This window comes from Micromys minutus (genome assembly GCF_963924665.1).
Source record: "Micromys minutus genome assembly, chromosome: 26".
Lineage (NCBI taxonomy): Eukaryota > Metazoa > Chordata > Mammalia > Rodentia > Muridae > Micromys > Micromys minutus.
In genome coordinates this window covers 31,765,547-31,790,337 of record NC_137961.1, presented here as the reverse complement: position 1 = coordinate 31,790,337, position 24,791 = coordinate 31,765,547, and positions in this window count along the sequence as shown.

Here is a 24,791-nt window from a genome sequence, read left to right as displayed (position 1 = left end):
TCTTTTTTTTCTAAGAAGTACTGAGGCTTCCACATTCTGGACTTTCTTCTTATTGAGCTTCATAAAGTCTGTGAGCTGTTTCTTTTTGCTTTTTAACTTTATTTTAAAAAAACAAAGATAAAATAAAAAAAATTTTAAACATTTTTGCATAAATGTATACAAATACATTTTTGTCAGTGCTTGGCTTTTTTTCTTTTTTTTTAAGGTTTGATACTCTGCATTAACGTCTTACTAGTTACAATGAGCAAAAGGTACATGTACAACAGGATGTAACCCAGAATTAGTCAACGTTTTCTTGTTGTGAGCTGTTTCTTGAGTATTCAGTACTTTCTGGGGATAGTATCTAATCATCAGTGAGTACATACCACGTGTGTTCTTTTGTATCTGGGTGACCTCACTCAGAAAAATGGATACAGAAAGTGTGGTACAGTTACACAATGAAGTTTCTATAATCTTAAAATACTTATGCTTAAACAAGATAGTGCAGAATAGCAGTCAGAATGGTTTGTTTGGTTGGTTGGTTGTTTTTTTCTTTACAGAGGAGATAATAAATACCATCTGGTTTTTGAACTATGTAATTTTCCAGATTCTCAGTGGTGATAAAACATTAATCACAGGTGACTTAGAAAACAATAAGTTGTATGGATACAATCAATTGAACTCTGTTAAAACAAAAAATAATGGTATTTTAGAGTTAGTAAAAATATTGAGTAGCTTCAAATGTCAGTGATCTGTATGCGCATCCTATGCCATGGTTAACTTAGGATAATTCACTGTAGATATTTATCAGTTGAAAAAATAAAACAAATAAAAATGCATAGCACCTTCTCAGAGTGTGGTACACCTGGACCTCACATCATTAATAATCCAAGTGCTAAGATAATCGCCTTTTGGCAATTTTATGGTAACTAGTGGGATTTCTATGCATGCTATCAAACCTCTAAAAGAATTAATTACTGACAAAATTATCCAAATAATATTATGCCAAAATGCCTTTAAAAATCTGTAAATGTATCCTCCCCTCTTTTTTTTTTAAATAAAGCCGTAAGGAAAAAAAGAAAAATGAAAAGTAGACTGAACACTTCTTCTGTATCAAACATTGTGTTCAAAATCCAAGCTTGTTTTAATATTTCTAGAGGAAAATATACCATGTCTCAGTTTCTACAATGAAAATGCCTTTGAAAGAAAAGTGCCTGAAATAAAAATGTAGCAGAAAGGGATTTCCCATGTGTTTCATCACCATCTAGGAAAGCTTGTTCACAAGATTAGCCTGGAAAACGCACAGGGGCTGAAGAAACTCTGTTTTAGGGGGACCAGACAATATCCGGTTATACCAGTAGAATTCTCCATGTCATACACTTGATATATATACTATAGGCCAGTTGATGCTTTACTGAAATGCTCATAGATTTGACCTATATCTATAGTTCCAGACAGTTTCAGGCAATGTGAAGCAGTATCATAATTTCAAAAGAGCATTGTATGAAGCCGTGTGTGAACATGAAGTTAAAGTTGGAAAGAATACTCCAGGATATTCCCTGAGGAAAGCTGCCAGCAGGAAGGAGAGTTTAACAAGAAACAAGAAACTGTGTGTGTGTCAAGCAGTTGGAGCTAGAGAAGAAGAGCATAACCTGCCTACTAGAGATCACATAAGCCCATCCATCCTAGAAACTGGAAATTAAATAATAGAATTTGGTGTTTTCCTTATTTGGTTTGGTTGGTCTGGCTCTTTCTTTTCAAACTTTCGTTGATTCTTCATATTCAAAAGGAGAATATTTACTTCACATTATTATATGTTAGAAGTATGTAACTTGTTTTTACTGTATAGAGCTCTACAGTTGAGACATTTCCAGAAGAGATTCAGTACTTACATTTTTTAATAGAATTGGAACCTTAAAAGCTGAAATGAATTCCTTGTCATTTGCTACAGCATAGCATTCTTGTCATTTTAGACCCCTGTAAAAGAAGAAGAAAGAGCATAAGAAGTGGGGAAAAGTAAAGTAATTTTAAAAAATGAAAACAAATAAACAAATGTTGTAGAGACCTTTTGGGGGCAAGAATTTGACACTGGGTCTAGAAAAGGAAGTAGGGCTTCTTCAGGCAGGAATTGGATACTAGGCAAGGAGAAGGAAGTAAGCTCAGTCAAGAATGTGATTTTAGACTAGAACAAAGACTTAGGCTTCATGCAATAATATGACTTTTGGCTTGGACAGGGAAGTAGGCTCAGATATTCGTAAGCCCTTAGAAACAGCGATCAAGGGATTTGTTTATTGTCTTTCTTGTTCCTTGACTATTTGTTTATTGTCTTGTTTGTTCCCTTAACTTAGAACTGACTGTATTACATGCATGTAATTAAACTGGTATAAAAGCAGACTAGAAAGAAATAAACCTGCCTCAGCCTTAGGAGTAGCTGGAGTCATGCTACAATGTTACCTAATTGTCTTTTTTTTTTTTTTTTTTTTTTTTTTTTTTTTTTTTTAATCCTTGCTTCTGCTCTGGAAAACCTGTGGACTGACTGAGCTGGCTTCATCAATAATTAATCATGAAACCTGAAGGCATAAATACAGATAACATTATACAGAATAAAGAAGTTGTATTTCATAATTGATATATACATATAAATGCATTTATTCATATAAAACAATGAAATAAAGGAAATAGAGGTTATCATGTGAAAGAAAACAAAGGGGATAATAAACAAAGGAAGGTTTGAGTGCCAAGGAAAGAGAATAAGTAAATGAGGTGATCATAATCTCAAAAATAAAACAGTAGTTAATAAAAAGTTCATTAAAGTTCTTTTATTCCAACTAGCACATTTTTCTTTAAATAAGAATTATAATTTTCTTTTAATTATTTGTATCTCACATCTTTATGAATATCTATTATATCAAAGTAAATAAAATCACATAATAAGAGTAGTAATATACTTCACCTTAAGTAGCCAATTAATCTGCCTTTTCAAATAATATATTTATAATTATGGACTAACGACAAAAACAAAACAAAAAATGTTCCTCCAAAACAGTATCCTGATGAGACAATTGCTCTTCACATATATAGCTTATTAGAGACAGAATTGCCTTTTCTAAGAGGCCATCTAATATTTCTTAGTTATTTTAAAATTCTCCCAACAAAATTTGTAATGAAACAAAGCAAATGAAATAAAATCAATAATTTTACTGGTAGTATGCTTCCATGATATTAAAATAACATAATATTACTACATTTATGAATAAACTCCAAAACAAAAATATATTAGGGCCCAAAGAAGAACAACAAATTCTCTATGCTGCATTGGAAAATAAATTACACAATTACAGTTTATTGCTCTGAAAATTAGAGCTAATGTTTTATTTCTTTACAATAGCACATGTAGTCACATGCGGACTGTTTCTCATGGGGTCTTAAAACTCAGTTATTGTGAATATTATGTGAACCAGTAATTAGAACATTTTAAAAAAAACCATAATCGGTTGTGACTATGCTAATATAATATTATTTCTGATCATCTAATTCAGGTTTATATAAAACTCCAGAAAACATTTAGGTTATATAAAATTGACACCTCTAGGAAACATCACAATGTACAAGACTAAGCATTTCTAATATATTCAAAATGAAAAAATTAGTTTAAAACCATAGCTAAAACCCAAAGAATCTGAAGGAGCGAAGTCAACTTGGGTAATAGACTCCAAATTAGAACTCCTCCATAAATTTAAGAAAAGTCTGTTGATGAGAATTCTATAGATGCATCAATAGTGAGTGTCTTCTGAATCACAATCTACACATCAGTGAGACAAAGAGAACGGCTAGAAACTAAGGTCTTGCTTTGAACTTCTTCAGTCTCCAAACAACAGCCTACTGCTGTCAAACCTGCTGACTCACAATAATCATGGGTGAGTGCAGTTTTCCTCACCTAGCTGTATAAACAGAGTTAATTCTGCAGAACACTGTGCATAAACTTGGATTTGGAATCCTCAAAAAAACCAAACACACACACACACACACACACACACACACACACACACACACACACACACAGAGCTAGAACCTGGAACACAGGCCAGGTGAGGTTTCTCTGTGAGTACCCAGAGCACAGAGAGTGTTTGGCAGTTGTTGCCCACAGTAAGGGTCAGGCCTCTGTTAGAGGGAATCCTGATCTTCCCTGAAAGGCTGTGCTTGGAGACTAGATGCACAGGCATTTTTCCATCTGGACCAGCAGAGAACCTGGGGCATAGCCCTGGTGAGATTGCACCATGATTACCCAGAGTGCAGAGAATGCCTGGCAGTGCTTGTGGAGAATGTTCCTTTCCATGCCAGAGTAAGGGCCTGGCCTCTGTCAGAGGAAACCTGAATGTGCACAGGAAAGGCAGGGCTTGAAGATCAGCACCACAGGTGCTTTTACACCTGGAATAGAAGTGAACCTGACACATAGGCCCAGGGAGAGCACAAAGGGAGTTCTAAGAAAGAAGTAAGTGCTGTGCTCTCATGAAAAGGGTCCTTTTAGGCCTAGAGAAAGAGCCCGGGCCCCCACCAGTAATACTCAGGACCTGTGTGCAGAAGGCTGAGCTCCCAGAACGGCCTCACAAGAGCTCCCATACCTGAACCCACAAAGACAGAGCTGAGTCACTGCCACCAGAATTCACTGCTTGCTCACAAAAAGCTGAACACTCAGAAGCAAATTTCTTCCTGAGCCCATGGGCCCTCAGACCACAGGAGAGACAGGCGTCAGACACTGACAACAAGACCATGTATAATCACAGACAACAAGATGGCAAGAGGAAAGCAAAAAGAACTTAAGCAATGGAAATCAAGAAAACCTGGAAACATCATAACCCAGCTCTCCCACCTCAGCAAGTAGTGGATTACCAAACACTCCAAAAAATAAGACTAAGACTTGAAATCATACTTCACAATGATGATGGATATCTTGGAGAAGCATGTAAATAAATTTCTTAAACAATTACAGTAGAACATACATAAACAAATAGAAGCTCTTAAAATGGAAACACAAAAATCACTCAGAGAACTACAGAAAAACACAACCAAAAAGGTAAAAGAATTAAAAATGGAAATAGAAACAATAAAGAAAATACAAAAAGAGACAACCCTGGAGATAAAAAACCTAAAAAGAAATCAGGAGTCACAGATGCAAGCATCACCAACAGACTACAATGATGGAAAAGAGAATCTCAGGGGCCAAAGACAACACAGAAAACACAGATAAAACAATCAGAGAAGATGAAAAAACCAAAAATCTCCTTTCCCAAAATGTCCAAGAGATCAAGGTCACAATGAAAAGACTAAACCTAAGAATAATAGGAACAGAAGATGGCAAAGAATATCAACTAAAAGGTACAGTAAAGATCTTCAACAAAAACCATAGAAGAAAACTCCCCTAACCCTAAGAATGAGATGACCATGAGCATAAAAGAAGCCTACATAACTCCAAATAGATTGAAACAAGAAAGAAATTCTTTCTAACACATAATAGTCAATACACCAATGGTTCTAATCAAAGAAAAAATACTAAATGCAGTAAGGGAAAGAGGACATGTAACATATAAAGGCAGACCAATCAAAATTACACCTGACTTCTCAATGGAGACTATGAAAGCTAGAAGATCCTGGACAGACATCAAACAGACACTAAAAGAATGCAAATAGCTCAGGCTGCTATACCCAGCAAAACTCTAAATTACCATAGATGGAGAGACCAAAATATTCCATGACAAGACTAAATTTATTCAATATCTGACCACAAATCCAGTCATACAAAGAATAATAGATGGAAAACCCAACACAAGGAGGGAAACTACACCCTAGAAAAAGATAATGATGATGATGATGATGATGATTAAGCAAGAAAACCAAAAGAAGAAAGACACACAGAAATAATTCTAGCTCTAACAGCAAAAAAATAGGAAATAACAATTACTACTTTAAATATCTGTTAACATAATTGACTCAATTCCCCAATAAAGAGAAATAGACTATCAGATTGGATACATTAACAGAATCCAGCATTTTGCTGCATACAGGAAACTCATTTCAGAGACAAAGACAGACACCATCTCAGAGTAAAAGACTGGAAAAAAAAACTTTCCAAGTAAATGGCCCAGGGAAACAAGCTGGAGTAGCCATTCTAATATCGAATAAAATAGATTTCAACCAACAGTTATCAAAACAGATGAGGAAGGTCTCTTAGTTAGGGTTTTATTGCTGTGAACAGACACTATGACCAATGCAAATTTTATAAAGACAACATTTAACTGGGGCTGGCTTACATGTTCAGAGGTTCAGTCCATCAAGGTGAGAGCCTGGCATAATCCAGGCAGGCATGGTACAGGAAGAGCTGAGAGGTCTACATCTTCATCCAAAGGAAGCCAGGAAATGACTGTGCATCTACAGGCAGCTAGGAGGGTTGTCTCAAAGCCCACCTCCAGAGTGACATACTTCCTCCAACAAGGCTACACCTTCTACTTGTGCCACTCCCTGGGCCAAGCATATGCATACCATAACAGAAAAACCTCTTTTACTGATTACAGAAAAAAATTTATCAAAATGAATTCTCAATCCTAAACATATATACTTCAACTACAAGAGAAACTATATTCATAAAAAAATCCCAACTAAAGCTCAAAACTTATATTGTACGGCTCATAATAATAATAGCATATTTCAACACCCACTCTCATCTATGGACAGATCATAGAATTAAAAACTGAACTGAGACACAGTGAAACTAGCAGAGGTTATGAACCATTTGGAATTAACAGACATCTACAGAACATTTCATCCTAAATCAAAAGAATTCACTTTCTTTCAGCACCTCATGGAACCATTTCCAAAATTGACAATATAGTTGGTAAGAACACAAGCCTTAACATATATAAGAAGATTGAAATGCTCCCAAGATCTTATCAGACCACCTAGGACTAAGGCTGGTCTTTAATAACAACATTAACAACAAAAATCCCACATACACATAGAAGCTGAACAATGCTATATTCAATGATAGCATAGGCAAAGAAGAAATAAAGAAATTAAGGATATCAGGAATTTAATGAAAATTAAAACACAACACAAACTTATTGAATGCAATGAAAGAGGTACTAAGAGGAAAACTCATAGTTCTGAGTGCCTCCAAAAAGAAACTGGAGAAAGCATACACTAACAGCTTGACAGCAGAGCTGAAAGTTCTAGTACAAGGAGAACCAGAAACACCCAAGAGGAGTAGAAGGCAGCAAATAATCAAACTCAGAGCAGTAGTCAATGAAGTAGAAACAAAAGGAACCATACAAAGAATCAACAAAACCAGGAGCTGGTTCATTAAGAAAATTAACACGATTGATAAACCCTTAGCCAAACTAACTACAGGACAAAGATAGAGTATCCAAATTAACAAAATCAGAAATGAAAGGGGCAACATGACAACAAAACCAAGAAAATTGAAGAAATCATCAGATCCTACTACAAAAGACTATATTCAACAAAACTGTAAAATCTGGAGGAAATGGATAAATTTTTAGACAGATGCCAGATACCAAAGTTAAACCAGGACCAAATAAATAATATAAGCAATCCCATAACACCTAAGGATATAGAAGCAGTCATCAAATTATCCCAAACAAAAAAACACCAGAACCAGATGGGTTCAGTGCAGAATTCTCTCAGATATTTATTGACTACCTAATACCAATGCTCTCTAAACTATTCCACAAAATAGAGTCAGATGGAACACTATCTAACTCATTCTTCAAAGCCACAATAACCCCCCTTCCTAAATCACTGTACTTTATGCTTATTGTAACTTGTAAGTTTTCAATGCATATTATCAAACCTTTAAAAAATTCAAGTACTGAGAAAATATATTCATATAGTTTTATGACAAAAAGATTTTAAAAATCTATACATGTATCTCTGTTTTTTAAATAAAGTTGTAAAAAGAGAATTTAAAAAAGAACAATATTAAAAATTAACAGAGAGCATGGCTGGGAGTGGATTTAGAAGACATAGAAAAATTACAGTGATTTCCTTATCTCATAACTTCATGAAACTCTCTCTGATCACAAGACTATTCCTTCCATATCAATATAATATCCAAGGTAAGCATAGTAGGCTTGCACTGTTCCCAACTGTTTAGAAATTTTACCCACACACACTTTTCTTTTTAACATAACCCTTCCCAAATGCCAGAGACCAAACTGATAAATATTATAAAAATATAGGTATTTAACCCTTCTCTTTATTTTACCACCAAATCAAAATTCCACTTCCTCATATTTCCTTTTGACTCTATCATTCAAACCCATATATATGTCACCACCTCTGTATCAGTACTAACTCAAGTCCCACAAAGATTGGTATTTAATTGTCTTTTCTTGTGCTTCTCTTTCACCACCCAATAAGTAGCATTGGTATATGTTGTGCTAACATGGCTCATGTATACTTAATGTATCATCTTCTAATAGCTCTCTGTTTTGTAGTCAAACATTACTCATTATGGCTTAAATATTAGGCAACGGCTGCTGGTACAGACAGTATCCAACCAATGAGAGCAAACTATGGGTAGAACAGGATACTCAGAGCATGAGTATAAATGAGAAAAACAGTACTACAAACATAGGTTAACCTAATCTCTTTTGCAAACTGCTAATAATTTTAAAGAAAGAGCTGATATACCTGAATTTAAAAGAAAAGCAGTAAAATGTCACTAATAGTTGTGAGAGAGATTGATCTGGCTTAGAGAGCTCTAGTTGTTCTTCCATAGGACTTACATTAAATTCTTAGCACTCACATTGCACCTTGCAACTCTCTGTAACTCCAGTTTTTGAAGAGTCCACAACCTTGTCTGGCCTAGGAACTAGAATGAACATTGTGGACAGATATACATACCAGAAAAAAAATACTCATTATGTAAAAAACAAAATATATTAAATATCTAATCCAAGATGGGCACATGCTACTAAAAAAGCACTATGAAAACAAAGACAACTTGTTCTAACAATTGGAAATAGTTCTACCTGAGGATTCAGCTATACCACTCGTGGGCATATACCCAAAAGATGTTTTACAATATAACAAGAACACATGCTCCACTATGTTCATAGCAGCCTCATTTATAATAGCCAGAAGATAGAAACATCCTATATATATACCTAAACAGAGGAATGGATATGGAAAATGTAGCACATTTACACAGTGGAGTACCACTCTGCTAATAAAAACAATGACTTTATGAAAATCACAGGCAAATGTATAGAACTTGAAAATATCATCCTGAATGAGGTAACACCATAGAAGTCAAGCAGAAAATTTTAAAAGCTAAAAAAAAAGAAAGGAAATAAGGCATAAAACCTCCCATATGATCCCACTGTATCAAATCTGGAAATATACACAAAGGTTTTCAAATTGACTACAAAGATACTTGCTTATCTGTGTTCATTAACACAGATGAAAGCATAGTATTTCCACATAAAAAGTATTTTCCTATATAAAAAATGAAATTATAAAATTTGTAAGTAAATGAATGGAACTGGGAAAACTAAATGAGGAAGGCAGTCAAGACCCATAAAGGCAAATGGCATATGCTCTGTGTTCTGTGTGTGGGTCCTAACTTCAATACTTAGATTTCATGGTTAACCCACAATACCTATAGATGTCAGAAAATTAGAAAGATGTTATATGAAGACCTGGATAAGGTCTTAAGTGAGAATTTGGTGGTAAGACTATTTTCAAAGACACCATGTTCTTTGGATACAAGACAGGAAGAAATCGAGGCAGGAGTGACCTATAGACTTCCTCTATGCTGTCTTGCTTCATAATATAGAAAGATATTATTAATTCTTCTAGAGAAGAAAAAAGTACTAAGCCTAAACCAACTCTGAATACTAGAAGCTACAAAAACCTCTACTTGGCATGATATTCACATTTGTATAATTGTACTACAAATTACATGGGAATATAGAATAGCTATTTAATTTTTGTGCTCACTTAACCAGTAGAGCGCAAATACGTAATAGAATAAATATGACCAGTAACCTGTGTTTGGGAACCTAATTGTTATATTGGAGAACTTACTACTATCATTTTATTAAATCCACATTATGCCACATTGAATATGTTTGGTTTAGGGACTTATTTATGAAATGTGGCCTTGTTGGGGGTAGTTGTGGCATTTTTGGTTAAAATTTGTCAATGTGTGGATCAGCTTTGAGAGACCCTCTTCCTAGCTGCCTGAGGACAGTTTTCTCCTAGCAGCGTTTGGAACAAGAGGTGGGACTCTCAGCAACTCCAGGCCTATGTCTGCCTGGATGCTGCTATGATCCTATCTTGATGATCATGAACTGTAAGCCAGCCCAAATTTAATATTGCCTTTTATAAGAGTTGTCATGGTCAGGGTATCTGTTTACAGCAGTAAGACCCTATCCAAAACACACATGATACCAAATTTTCTTCTAAATAATTATCTTTATTTTATTAGATTATTATATATCTCTCCGTTAATGAAAAAAGATTATTTTGTTTTCACTTTAATGGACAAAGGATAACACAGAGACTCAAAACTCAACAATGTACATACAAAATGTGACTGGAATATTATTCCTTATCAGAACATCCTAAATGATAACTGCCACACCTAAAGCACAGAGAACATCATAGAAAAGGAGGTGAACAAAAAGATGCGATGTTCATAAGACGTAACACAGTCTACAGACAAATTTTCTGCAACTGGAGCACGCAAATCTTAGTATTGGCTACTAACTTAATGAAAGTGACACTGCTTTCCATATACAACTTAGAAGCTCTTTCCCTTTCTTTTACAGTGTTAATGGGTGTTAATGGGACTAATCTTGTGATGATTTTTTTGTGAATAAAGACAGATATAATGAGATTGTGGGTCACTATGTATATGTGTGTGTGTGTGTGTGTGTGTGTGTATGAATTACGAAACAATCTTGTTGAGAAGGGTCCATTGAAAGATGGGTTGAGATATAATCTCAGCAGATGGAGATGCCTCATTAGAGGATTTCCATGAACCGTTATCTCATGCCCATCACCCAACTTTTTTGAAAAATGCTAATAAGCTCAACAAATGAGGTTCTTTCAGTGTTTGTTAGAGCTTTGCTACTTCAAGTCAGTGATGGCCACGCCCAATGCAGCAGAAGTATCTCCACTACAAATATGCCCCTTGCTAGTCACTAATGTAGCAATATTTAATATAAGATCCTCTAGAATAAGACACGGTATTAAAATTAATACTGTCATTTTTAGGCCAGTCATTGCCAGGTTAAAGCATTATGAATGAAGATAACTGTAAATAACTAAAATGACATATTATAATGTAGTCACAGTTCAGATCTTGAAAAATGAATGATTCATCTGCCAATATATTCAAGTTCTCCTATAAACACATAGCATAAATATCATTATAACATTCTAATTCTGGTCATATTAATAAATTGACAAGGTATGAATTTGTGAATTCACCTGGATAGTGTTATAGCAATATTCTATGAATACTTGAAAATTAATCTATGATGGATATTTTATTAAAATATTTAAAGTCTAAATTTGATTTATTTGGTTTATGTAATTAAGATATTTTAAAGAAATTTCAAGCGACTTCAGGACGCAGAGCGGAGCCTGGCCCATCTGCCACCAGGAACAGCGGCTCATAGACGCTGAGCAACTGGTGGGTGGGAGACCTGGGCTGCCAGGGAGCAGAGAGATCTCTGTGATTGCACATGGAAAATGCACCCCCTGCCTTGCCCTGCCCTGCCCTGCCTGATCCAGCGACCGGGAACAGAACTTTGGAACTTATGTTTCAACCCATCAGCGACTTCAGACACAGAGCTGAGCCTGGCCCATCTGCCACCCGAATGGTGGCTCGTAGAGGCTGAGCAACTGGTGGGTAGGAAAACTGGGCAGCCAGGGAGCAGAGAGATCTCTGCGGAGTGCACACGGAAAGTGCACCCCCTGCCTTGCCCTGCCCTGCCCTGCCTGATCCAGCGACCAGGAACAGAACTTGGGAACTTCTGTTCCCACCCAGCAACTCTGAGGCATAGAACAGGGCTCGACCCCTCTGCCACCTGGACCAGTGGAGATCCAGGGACACAGACCAGATACAAGGGAAAGGCAAGAACATATCACTAACAACAAAATGGCAAGAGGAAAGTGAAAGAAATCCCAAGGAAACCAAGACAGCCTGGCAACACCAGAACCCAGCTATCCCATAAAAGCAAACAACGATATTCCAAACTCTCCAGAAAAGGAAGACACAGACCTGAAATCATACCTCAAAATTCTGATAGAGATACTAAAACAAGAACGGGAGGAAAAGCAAAAAGGTTCAGAAGCTTTTAAAGAGGAAACAAGAAAAACACTCAAAGAACTCAAATAACTAGAGGAAAACAGAATCAAAGAGATGAAGGAATGGAAAAGGGAATTTAAAATGAAAATTGACACAATAAGAAAACACAAAAAGAGATAACCCTAGAGGTAGAACACCTAAAGAAGAAATCAGGAGTCACAGAAGCAAGCATTTCCAATAGATTACAAGAAATGGAAGAGAAAATCTCGGGGGCAGAAGACAACATTATAAACATAGACAAAACAGCCAGAGAAGATGCAAAAAACAAAAAGCTACTAACCCAAAATGTCCAGGAAATCTCGGACACAATGAGAAGACCGAACCTAAGGATAATAGGAATAGAAGAGGGAGAAGAATATCAAATAAGAGGCATAGTAAATATCTTCAACAAAATCGTAGAAGAAAACTTCCCTACCCTCAAGAATGAGATGACCACAAGCATAAAAGAAGCTTTCAGAACTCCAAATAGGTTGGACCAGAAAAGAAATACCTCCTGACACATAATAGTAAAAACATCAAGTGCCCAAAGCAAAGAAAGAATACTAAAAGCAGTAAGGGAAAAAGATCAGGTAACATATAAAGGCAGGCCAATCAGACTCACACCAGATTTCTCAATAGAGACTATGAAAGCTAGAAGAGCCTGGACAGACATCATGCAAACCCTAAGAGAGCACAAGTGCAACCCCAAGCTGCTGTACCCAGCAAAACTATCAATCACCATTGATGGAGAGATGAAGATATTTCAAGACAAATCAAAATTTACACAATATCTGACCACCAACCCAGTACTACAATGAATTATAGGTGGAAAACCCAATACAATGAGGGAAAATACAGCCTAGTAAAAACAAGCAAACTCCTAAACAAGAAAACTAAAAGAAGAAAAAGACACTGACACAACTCAATCCACAAAAGCAATAATGGCAGGAAACAGAAACAACTATTCCTTGATATCTATTAACATAAATGGACTCAACTCCCCAATAAAGAGACATAGGCTATCAGACTGGATAATCAAGCCTTTTGCTGCATACAGGAAACTCATTTCAGAGACAAAGAAAGACACTATCTCAGAGTAAAAGGGTAGGAAAAATACTTTCAAGCAATCAGCTTCAAGAAGCAAGCTGTAGTGGCTATTCTAATATCGAATAAAGTAAATTTCCAACCAAAAGTTATCAAAAAAGATAAGGAAGGACACTTTTTACTCATTACTGGGGAAATATGTCAAAAGAAACTCTCAATCCTTAATATATATGCGCCAAATAAAAAAGCACCCACATTCATAAAAGAAACCCTACTAAAGTTCAAAAAATACATTTCACCCCACACAATAATACTGGGAGACTTTAATACCCCACCCTCACCAATGGACAGATCATGGAAACAGAAACTGAACAGAAGAGTGCAAAACTAGCAGAGACTTTGAACCAACTAGAATTAATAGATATATACATAACATATTATACTAAAGTAAAAGAATACACCTTCTTCTCACCACCCCATGGCACCTTCTCCAAAATCGACCACATAATTGGACACAGAGCAGGCCTCAATAGATATAAGAAGTTTGAAATACTCCCATGCATTCTATCAGATCACCATGGTCTACAGCTGGTCTTTAACAACAACAAAGACAACAAAAAGCCCACATACACATGGAAACTAAACAACGCTCTGTTAAAAGATAGCAGGGTTAAAGAAGAAATAAAAAAAGGAATTAAGGATTTTTTAGAATTCAAAGAAAATGAAAACACAACATACCCAAACTTATGGGATGCAATGAAAGCAGTACTGAGAGGAAAACTCATAGCCCTAAGTGCTTCCTAAAAGAAACTGGAGAAAGCTTACATCAGCAACCTGACAGCACAGCTAAAAGCCCTAGAACAAAAGGAAGCAGATATACCCAAAAAGAGTAGATGGCAAGAAATAATAGAAATTAGGGCAGAAATAGAGAAAATAGAATCAAATAGAACCATTGAAAAATCAACAAAATCAAAAGTTGATTCTTTGTGAAAATCAACAAGATTGATAAACCCCTAGACAGACTAACTAGAGGGCAAAGAGAGAGTATCCAAATTAACAAAATCAGAAAGGAAAGTGGCGGCATAACTATTGAAATTGAGAAAATTCAAGAAATCGTCAGATCCTACTACAAAACTTATATTCCACAAAATTGGAAAATCTGGAGGAAATGGATGAATTCCTAGACAGATACAAGATGCTAAAGTTAAACCAGGACCAAGTAAACCATCTAAATAACCCTATAACACCTAAAAAAATAGAAGTCATCAAAAGCCTCCTAACCAAAAAAAGCCCAGGTCAAGACGGGGTCAGTGCAGAATTTTATCAGACATTTATTGTGGATATAACACCAATACTCTCCAAACTATTCCAAAAGATAGAATCAGATGGAATACTACCTAATTCATTTTTTGAAGCTACAATAACCCTCTTACCTAAACCACACAAAGACCCTACAAGGAAAGAGAACTTCAGACCAATCTCACTTATGAACATTGATGCAAAAATACTCAACAAAATCCTTGCAAACATAATCCAAGAACACATCAAAATGATCATTCATCATGACCAAGCAGGCTTCATCTCTGGGATGCAGGGATGGTTTAATATAAGGAAATCCATCAATGTAATCCACCATATAAACAAACTCAAAGATCAAAATCAAATGGTCATCTCACTAGATGCTGAGAAAGCATTCTACAAAATCCAACACCCCTTCATGTTAAAAGTCCTGGAAAGAAAAGGAATCCAAGGTACATACCTAAACATAATAAAAGCAATATACAGCAAACCAACAGCCAACATCAAACTTAATGGTGGGAAACTGGAAGCAATCCCACTAAAATCAGGGACTAGACAAGGCTGCCCACTCTGCCCCTACCTATTCAACATAGTACTGGAAGTCCTGGCTGGAGCAATTAGACAGCAAAAGTAGATCAAGGGGATGCAAATCGGAAAGAAAGAGATAAAAACATCACTCTTTGCCGATGACATGATAGTGTACTTGAGTGACCCCAAAAATTCCACCAGAGAACTCCTACAGCTGATAAACAAGTTCTGCAAAGTGGCTGGACACAAAATTACCTGAAACAAATCAGTAGCCTTCCTATATTCAAAGGACAAACATGTGGAGAAAGATATTAGGGAAAAGGTACCCTTCACAATCATCACTAAAACTATGGAATACCTTGGTGTGACTCTAACTAAGCAAGTGAAGGACCTGTATGACAAGAACTTCAAACCTCTAAAGAAAGAATTTGAGGGGGATCTCAGAAAATGGAAAGATCTCCCATGCTCATGGATTGGAAGGAACAACATCTTAAAAATGGCCATCCCACAAAAAGAAATCTACAGATTCAATGCAATCCCCATCAGAATTCCAACCCAGTTCTTCAAGGAATTGGAAAGATCAATCTGCAATTTCATATGGAATAACAAAAGACCTAGAATAGTGAAATCCATCCTCAACAACAAAAACACATATGTGGGAATCACTATTCCTGATCTCAAGCTATATTACAAGGCAATTGTGTTGAAAACTGCATGGTACTGGTACAGAAAAAGGCATGTGGATCAATGGAATAGAATAGAAGATCCAGAAAGGAGCCCTCATGTATATGGTCATCTGATTTTTGACAAAGGAGCCGTAAACATTCAATGGAAAAAGGACAGCCTATTCAACAAATGGTGCTGCTCCAACTGGCACTCAGCATGCAAAAGAATGAAAATAGACTCTTTCTTATCTCCTTGTACAAAGCTCACGTGTAAGTGGATCAAAGATCTCCACATTAAACCAGATACACTGAAACTATTAGATGAGAAAGTAGGGAAAACCTTAGAACACATAGGCACAGAAGAAAATTTCCTGAACTAAACACCAATGGCTCAAGCTCTAAGGTCAAAGATTTACAAATGAAACTTAATGAGATTGCAAAGTTTCTGTAAGACTAAGGATATTGTCAAGAAAACAAAACGGCAACCAACAGAATTGGAAAAGATCTTTACAGACACCACATCAGATAGAGGCCTAATATCCAAGGTATACAAGGAACTCAAAAAGCTAGACACCAGAAATTCAAATAACCCTATTAAAAATGGGGTACAGAGCTAAACAAAACTTTCTCCGTTGAGGAACACCGAATGTTCGAGAAACATCTAAGGAAGTGCTCCACATCCTTAGCCATCAGGGTAATGCAAATCAAAACAACCCTGAGATTCCACCTCACACCAGTCAGATTGGCCAAGATCCAAAACTCAGATGATAGCAGATGCTGTCGAGGCTGCGGAGAAAGAGGAACACTTCTCCACTGTTGGTGGGGTTGCAAACTAATACAACCACTTTGGAAATTAGTCGGGTGATACCTCAGAAAAATGGACATAATACTACCTGAAGACCCAGCTATTCCACTTCTGGGCATATACCCCAGAGACTCTTTAATACACAACAAAGATATATGCACAACAATGTTCATATCAGCTCTGTTTATAATAGCCAGAAGCTGGAAAGAACCCAGATGTCCTTCAGAAGATGAATGGATACAAAAATTGTGGTACATTTACACAATGGAATACTACTCAGCCACCAGAAACAATGACTTAACCAAATTCTTAAGAAAATGGCTGCATCTGGAGAATATCATCCTGAGTGAGATAACCCAGTCACAAAAGAACAGACATAATATGCAGTCACTGATATTGGGATGCTAACCCCAGAGGCTTACACTCCCCCAGAAACAACTCACAGACTGTATGAAGTCCAAGAAATAAAGAAAATAAAACAAAAAAAATATTTACAAAACAAGAAAAAAAAAAAAAGAATATACATGTTGACCGGATGCCATGGAAACTTGTGGCAGGGACAAGGCCTGGAAAAGAACACAGATGGCTGCTATACAAAGTACCAACAGAAGTAGTTTTAAAGTAGGGAAGAATATAATTTGATAAGACTGAATTTATATAATCTCTTTATGTAAGGAGTACTTCTGATTATTAGAAAGAAGTAAACTGGCAAATATTTTTAGACTGGGACCTAGACTTAGAAATCTGCAACACAATCTATAATCAAGTGTGATTAGAATAATGTAATCTACCAATACATACAAAAATGATAATTTTGTAAGATTCTCTTTTTTAATATAATTAATATTATTTTTAATATAATAAAATGCAGATTTAGTGTCACTAAAATGATTCTGAATATTTAAAAATAAAGTTAATTTGCAACAAAAAAAAAAAAAAAAGAAATTTCAAGACAGCCAACATAAAAAATCCTATCCAACTCATCTGAGAATAAATCAAGTGCACCAAAGTTTTACTTTTTCTTGACTTAAGTTTACCAAACTCTGCAATGTTTTCACTGCACTTCTCTTGTAAGGGCCTTTAACATTTTTGTTAGTGTCTGAGGAAGTCTCTATATACTCAGTAATCTTGCTGACAAAGACTCTACAAAAAAAAAATATATCATGAGAATCCTTAGACCCATAAAGCGATGATAGCTTTTGTGAAAGATTCTTTTTCTTTAATCTAACAGAATTTATTTAGTGTAGTTGGCATTAGTTTTCCCATTGTATATTTCTAGCTTCAATATTTGGCTGAATTTCTTTAAATATCAGGTGACCATTGATATATAGATTTATGACCAGGTCTTCTTTAAATTCTGTTGATCAACCAATCTATTTTTACACCAATACTATATAATTTTTATTACTATCACCCTGTATTACTGCTTAAAACAATAGATAGGGATCTTCAGATGTTCATTTATTGAAAGGATTGTTTTAGATATACTGTCCTTTTTTGTCTTGCCATATGAAGTTAAGAATTGTTCATTCAAGATCTGTACTGTGCTGTATTTTTGAGAGAATTTCATTGAATTGGTTGATTGCTTTAAATAAAATAGCTGTTTTGTTATGTTAATCCTAACAATCCATATGCAGGCCCAAGCTATTGATGGTTGAGAAACTTACAGATTGCATCTACTACCTGTGGAGTTATAAAACCATTTAAATTTTTATTACAATTATAATTAACTTTTATAAGTGGTTCCAATCAAAAAATTACTATTTTAGATTTTCAAATTTTATGGAGCATAATTTTTTTAGACTTCACATTTTTCTTTTTATTTTATTGATAGTTTATGGAATTACATTTCAAATGTTATCTCTTTCCTGGTTCCACCCTCTGCCATTTCTCCTCCTCCTACTTCTATGAGGATACTCTCACCCACTGACACCTACCTCAATGCCATAGCAGGATGAATGTTTTCTACTCCTAATAATAGCAACTATGCTCATTGTTTGTTACAAATGCAGCTGCACTTGTTAATTGGTGGTTTAATCTCTTGGATCTCTGGGCAGGGGGGAATGGTTGGTTGATATTGTTCTTCCTATGGAGTTGCAAACTCTTTCAGCTCCTTCAGATTTTTTTTCTCTAAACCTCCATTTGGTGTCCACATTCTCAGTCTGAGGATTAGCTATAAGCACCCTCATCTGTATAACTAAGACTCTCAGGAGACATCCATAAGAGGCTCCGGTCAGCAATCACTTCTTGGCATCCACAATATTGTCTGGGTTTCGTGACTTCATATGGGATGGATCCCCAGGTGAGGCTGTCTCTATATGGCCTTCAGTCTCTGCTCCACTCTTTGACCCTCTATTTCCTCCCATATTTTGTTCCCTCTTCTAAGAATGTGAACTGAAACATCCACATTTTGGTTGTTCTTCATCTTGAGCTTCATATGGTCTGTGAAATATATCTTGGGTGTTCCAAATTTTAGACTAATATGCACTTACCATTGAGTACATACAATGTGTGTTTTCCTGTGTCTGGGTTACTTCACTCAGAATAGTATTCTCTAATTCCATTTATTTGCCTAAGAAATTCATGAAGTCATTGTTTTTAATAGTTGAATAGTATTCCATTTTAAAAATGTACTACACATTCTGTATCCATTCCTCTGCTGAAGGACATATGAGTTACTTCCAGCTTCTGGTTATTATAAATAAGGTTGCTGTGAACATAGTAGACTATGTGTTCTTGTTATATATTGTAGCATCTCATGGGTATATACCTAAGAGTGATATAGCTCAGTCCTAAGGCAACACTATGTCCAATTTTCTGGGAAACTGCCAGACTAATTTTCAGAGTGGTTGTTTCAACTTGCAACTTATCACACCAGTGGATAAGTGTTCCTATTCTCCACAATCTTACCAACATCTGCTTTCACCTGAATTTTTTTTTTAATCTTAGCCATTCTAACTGGTTTGTGTAGAATCTTGGGGGTGTTTTGATTTGCATTTTCCTGATGATTAAGGATATTGAACATTTATTTAGGTCCTTCTCTGTCATTTGTGTTTCCTCAATTGAGAACTTTCTCTTTAGCTCTATTCCTTATTCGTTAATAGGGTTATTTAGTTATCTAGAGTCTAACTTATTGAGTTCATTCTATATATTGGATATTAGCCCTCTATAGAATGTAGTAATGGTAAAGGTCTTATCCCAATCTGTGGATTGCTGTTCTGTCCTATGGGCAGTGTTCTTTGCCTTACATAATCTTTTCAGTTTTATGAGGTCCCATCTGTTGATCCTTGATCTTGGAGCATAAGCCTTTGGTGCTCTGTTCAGGAAAATTTCCCCTGTGCCTTTGTGTTCAAGGTTCTTTCCAGGTTTTTCTTCTATTAGTTTCAGTGTATCTGGTTTTATGTGGAGGTCCTTGAACTACTTGGACTTTAGCTTTTCACAAAGAGATAAAAATAGATTGATTTGCATTCTTTTATATGTTGATATGACTGAAGTTTTGTACATATTTTTCAATATTATGTTCTCCCTTTTTGTGACTCTGTTAATGCACATTTTCTCTATGCCTTTTACTTGGTTTTGTTAAGGGCTTGTTGATATTTTATTTTCTCAGAGAACACACTTTTTAAACCATCATTATTGATTATTTTATTTCCTTACAGTTCAAATGTTGTCCTTCTTTCCAGTTTTCTCTCCACAAGTTCATTATTTCCTCTTACCTACCTCTGCCTGTGTGAGAGCACTTCCCTACATGTCCACCCATTCTATTTATTCTTTGTATTGTCTTCTTTTCTATGTTATTGTTTTCAGCCCTCAATTTGACAATTTCCTGGAGTTTATCTACTCCTATTGGGTGTATTTGCTTCCTATTTTCTAGAGTTTTCAGTTGTGCTACTATTTTGTTAATAAGAGATCTCTCTATAAATGATATATAGTTACTTGGTATAACTAAATGTTTTTTTAGTCACTGCTTTCACTGTGTTCATATATTTGGATTCATTGTGTATTTATATTCATTAAATTCTAGAAAGTCTTTAAATTGTTCTTTATTTCTATCTTGTCTTATTAGTCATTCAGAAGAGAGTTTTTCAGTTTCAAAAGTTCTTAGGATTTTGTTGTTGTTGTTGTTGTTGTTGTTGAAATTCATCTTTAATTCATAGTGATCTTATAGGATGAAGGTGGTAAATTCAATTTTTATATATCTGTTGAGACTAACCTTGTAACTGTGTATATGATCAATTTTGAAGAAAGTTCCACAACGTGCTGAAAAGAAGGCATATTCTTTTATGTTTATGAGAAATGTTCTCTAGATATTTGTTATGTCCATGTGGTTCACAAAGTCTGTTAGCTCCATTATTTCTGTTTGTGTTTTTATCTAAATGTCTTGTTTGTTGGTGATAGTTCGGTGTTCAAGTCTCCCAATATCATTTTGTGGTGTTTCATATGTGGTTTAAGTTTTAGTAATTTTTTTTTAAACCTGAATGTTCTTGCTTTGGGAACAAATATGTTAACTGAGATATTATCATAGTAGAGTTTCCTTCTGATGAGTCTGAGTGTCTTTTTTCATCTCTGACTCATTTTGATTGGAACTCTTTTTTGTTAGATACTGGACTATCTACACTAGCTGGCTTCTTGTGTCTGTTTGATTTGAAAATATTTTCCCACATTTTATTCAGAGGTATTTCTATCTTTGATATTGAGATATGTTTTTGTTTGTTTGTTAGGCAAGTAACAGAAGGATATTCCTGTTTTTGAATCCAGTCTCTTAGATCATTTCTTAATATTGGGGAATCAAGTACATTGATATTGGGAGATATTAATAACCAATGATTGCTAATTCCTGTTATTTTGTTGGTGGTGGATGTGGTGGTAATGTTTTTGTGTGTTTCTCTTCTTTTTTGTTTTGTTAGTGTGAAATTATTTATTTTTTGTTTACATGTGTATTGATAGACTTCTTAGGTTGGGTTTTTTTTTTTTCCTAGTACCTTTTGTGGTGCTGAGTTTGTGAATTCAAATTGCTTAAATTAGTCTTTGTCATGGAATATCTTGTTTTGTCATAATTATTGAAAGTTTTATTGTGTATAGTACTCTGGCATCTGTGGTCTCTAGTAGTCCGCAGGACATACATTTAAGTCCCTCTAGCTTTCAAAAAACCAAGTAGATACCCCAAGCCATGCAATAATCAAAACACTAATCATAAAGATAAGGGAAATAATGTTGACAGGCTTCATGGAAAAAGAACAAAATTTGAAGGCAAACATATTAGTATTACATCTGACTTCTCACCATAGCTGCAAAAGAGACAATGTGGTATGGTTCCTGCCCCTGGAGCAAAGGAAAAAGCATGTGGAACTTCTTGAGAGCTGTTGTTTGCATTAGGCATATGGTTTGTTTGTATAATGATGTATATATTTTACATTATGTTTGTCTTTTGGGCAATGTATTTACTTTAATACACGTTTTTATGCATGCTTTCTCAGGAAAATAATAGAAAAATATTCTGAAGTTGGTTGAGTATGAAGATATCATAAATAGATAACCTAGGGTACTACATATTTAAAACCATAGAACAAAGTTTAAAACACAGTTATTAAATACATTACAGAAATATTATGTACCTCATAATGCAGGAATGCTTAAACTTAAGAAAAATTATTAGAAAACAACATGAAAATTAAGGAAAATTAATACCTACTCTAAAAAGGCATAGAATAAAATGTTATTTTTAAATTATCACTGGCAGTAAAAATCGAGACAATAACAATGAAAATAGTGTTTAATACACTATGTGGATGATGAGCATAATACTGAAAACTATGATGAAATTGTATTCACTTAAGCAAGTCAGTAAAAGCCTATCGAGTCTGAGTTCTATCTACATTTAGCCAAAATAAGAAAACCTTAAAAATAAAATACTGTCTACAATATAAAACCTTACCAAAACAAAATCCAAAATAACCATGTTAAGAAAGTATGTGTGTGTTTGTACGTATGCATAAGTGTGTATGTGTGGGGGGGAGGTGGGAAGAAGGAGATTAAGAAATCTGGAAAATAAATTTTTTATTATCCAAAGAAAAAAAGAAAATTGAATTTTCAAGTCACCATGCTAAAAAGAAGTAGATGTTTACTAAAATCCACAGTATAAATAAAATATTTAAGGGGGTGAATACATAGTAATCTGATGCCAGAGGCCTTATCACAAAAAATAAAATTTAGCAAATAAAATCATCATAAGTAAAACCTTCAGAATGATTACTAAATAACATCATATAAATGAAGTTAATTCCAAAGGTATCTTTTAATTTATAATATACAAAACAAAATAAAAAAATTAAAAATCATAAAATGCTAGTTAGTACACATATGTACTAATATATATATACATATATATATATATATATATATATATATATATATATATATTAAACATTATACAGAGATTGTTTCTTTTACAAATGTGATGTTTTGCAAGACTAAGATTTGTTCTCTGGTGTGTGAGATGACTTCTTTTATTTGTTAGATCTTTGGTAGGACTTGCTTCTATAAAGCATAAGTGCAGAAGTTTTACTGCAACCACAGGTCAATAAAACTCACCAGTAACTAAGAAACACATAGGTTCCCACAAAGATCGATACATTTTTAACACCCCTTTGGACATCAACATTCTAGAAAATACTAATAATGAAAATAAAAACATTATTTTTAATAAATTCTCAGTATATCCCTGAAGAGTGTTAAACACTCTTTAAAACTAGTTTCTAGAATGAACATGAAAGCACAAAGACAAACTAATTTATGCTACTTAAATATTTAGGAATAAGAAAATAACATTTACATCTAAATATACTACCACGGTTAAAAGAGAATTCTGTGAATCTGATAAAAGAAGCACTTTAGGAGCTACACTGAAATATGGATATAGAGATGGCAGCAATGAAAGAAAATTTATTGGTAAAAATAACAGTATGTAAGGAAAGACTTCATGATTTGAGAACTTTTGTAGTAAATTATGCTACTCCATCCTGTATAAATACATTTGGAACCACAATTCAAATTCATGATCACCTAGAAAGCATGGTATATGAAACTGACTTGATAGATACAGAAAGAAAATTTTACTAATTAAATAAATAGAGCAATGAGTGAACTTCATTAGAGCCTATCCTCCAAAAGAGCATGAGACCTGATAGTTTAGCATGACATTTGCTTCCATTTTCATAAAGCAAAAACACAATAATGTTACAGTTACTTAAATCATGTTATGGTTCCAGGAAAGAATAAATATTTTGTATATTTAACTAATGAAATTCAGAATGTTAGTAATGCCACACAAAAGCACATATCCTGGTTAGGGCTTGTATTGCTGTGAGGAGACACTATATGAATTTACTTAGGGTGGCTTACAGGTTCAGAGGTTCAGTTTATAAATTTCATGGCTGAAGGCATTGTAGCACATAAACAGCCTGGAGATTAGTTACATCTGAATCATCAGGCATCATGAAAAGAGAAAAACACTCGGCTTGGCTAGAGTATTAGAAATCTCAAAGCCCATCCTAAATTATACACTTTCTTTATCAAGGGCATACCTACTCCAGTGAAGTATAATTCTTTCACATAATGGCATGTCCTATAAGCTGATGGTGATTATTTTTAATCAACCCAGTAAAAACATGAAATCATAGTTCAGATGTTTTGTAAATGTTTACTCAATAAAATCTTAATTAATAGTATAATGCCAACAATCTTAAATTTTAACCTCTTAGACATATAGTTAAATAATCAACAACAAAAATGTTGTGATGAGTACTATGCAGCTCATAAAGAATCAAAACTATTTTGGATAGTGATATTAAATTATCAGTTATTCATTTGCTACATGTATAAATTCAGCAGATAAATATTTTTCACCAACCATGTGCTATTCCTGTGAATACCTGACAATGAGGAAGTGAACAAAGCCATTTGTTGTTTCTATGAATTTCACCTTCCGAAAGACAGAAAGAAAAAGCTGGACAGAGCTTTTCTAGAAATTTCAAACTAATAAATGTTATTAATCAGACATGGCAAGGTAGGTAACATGGTTAGGACATACTGAGTG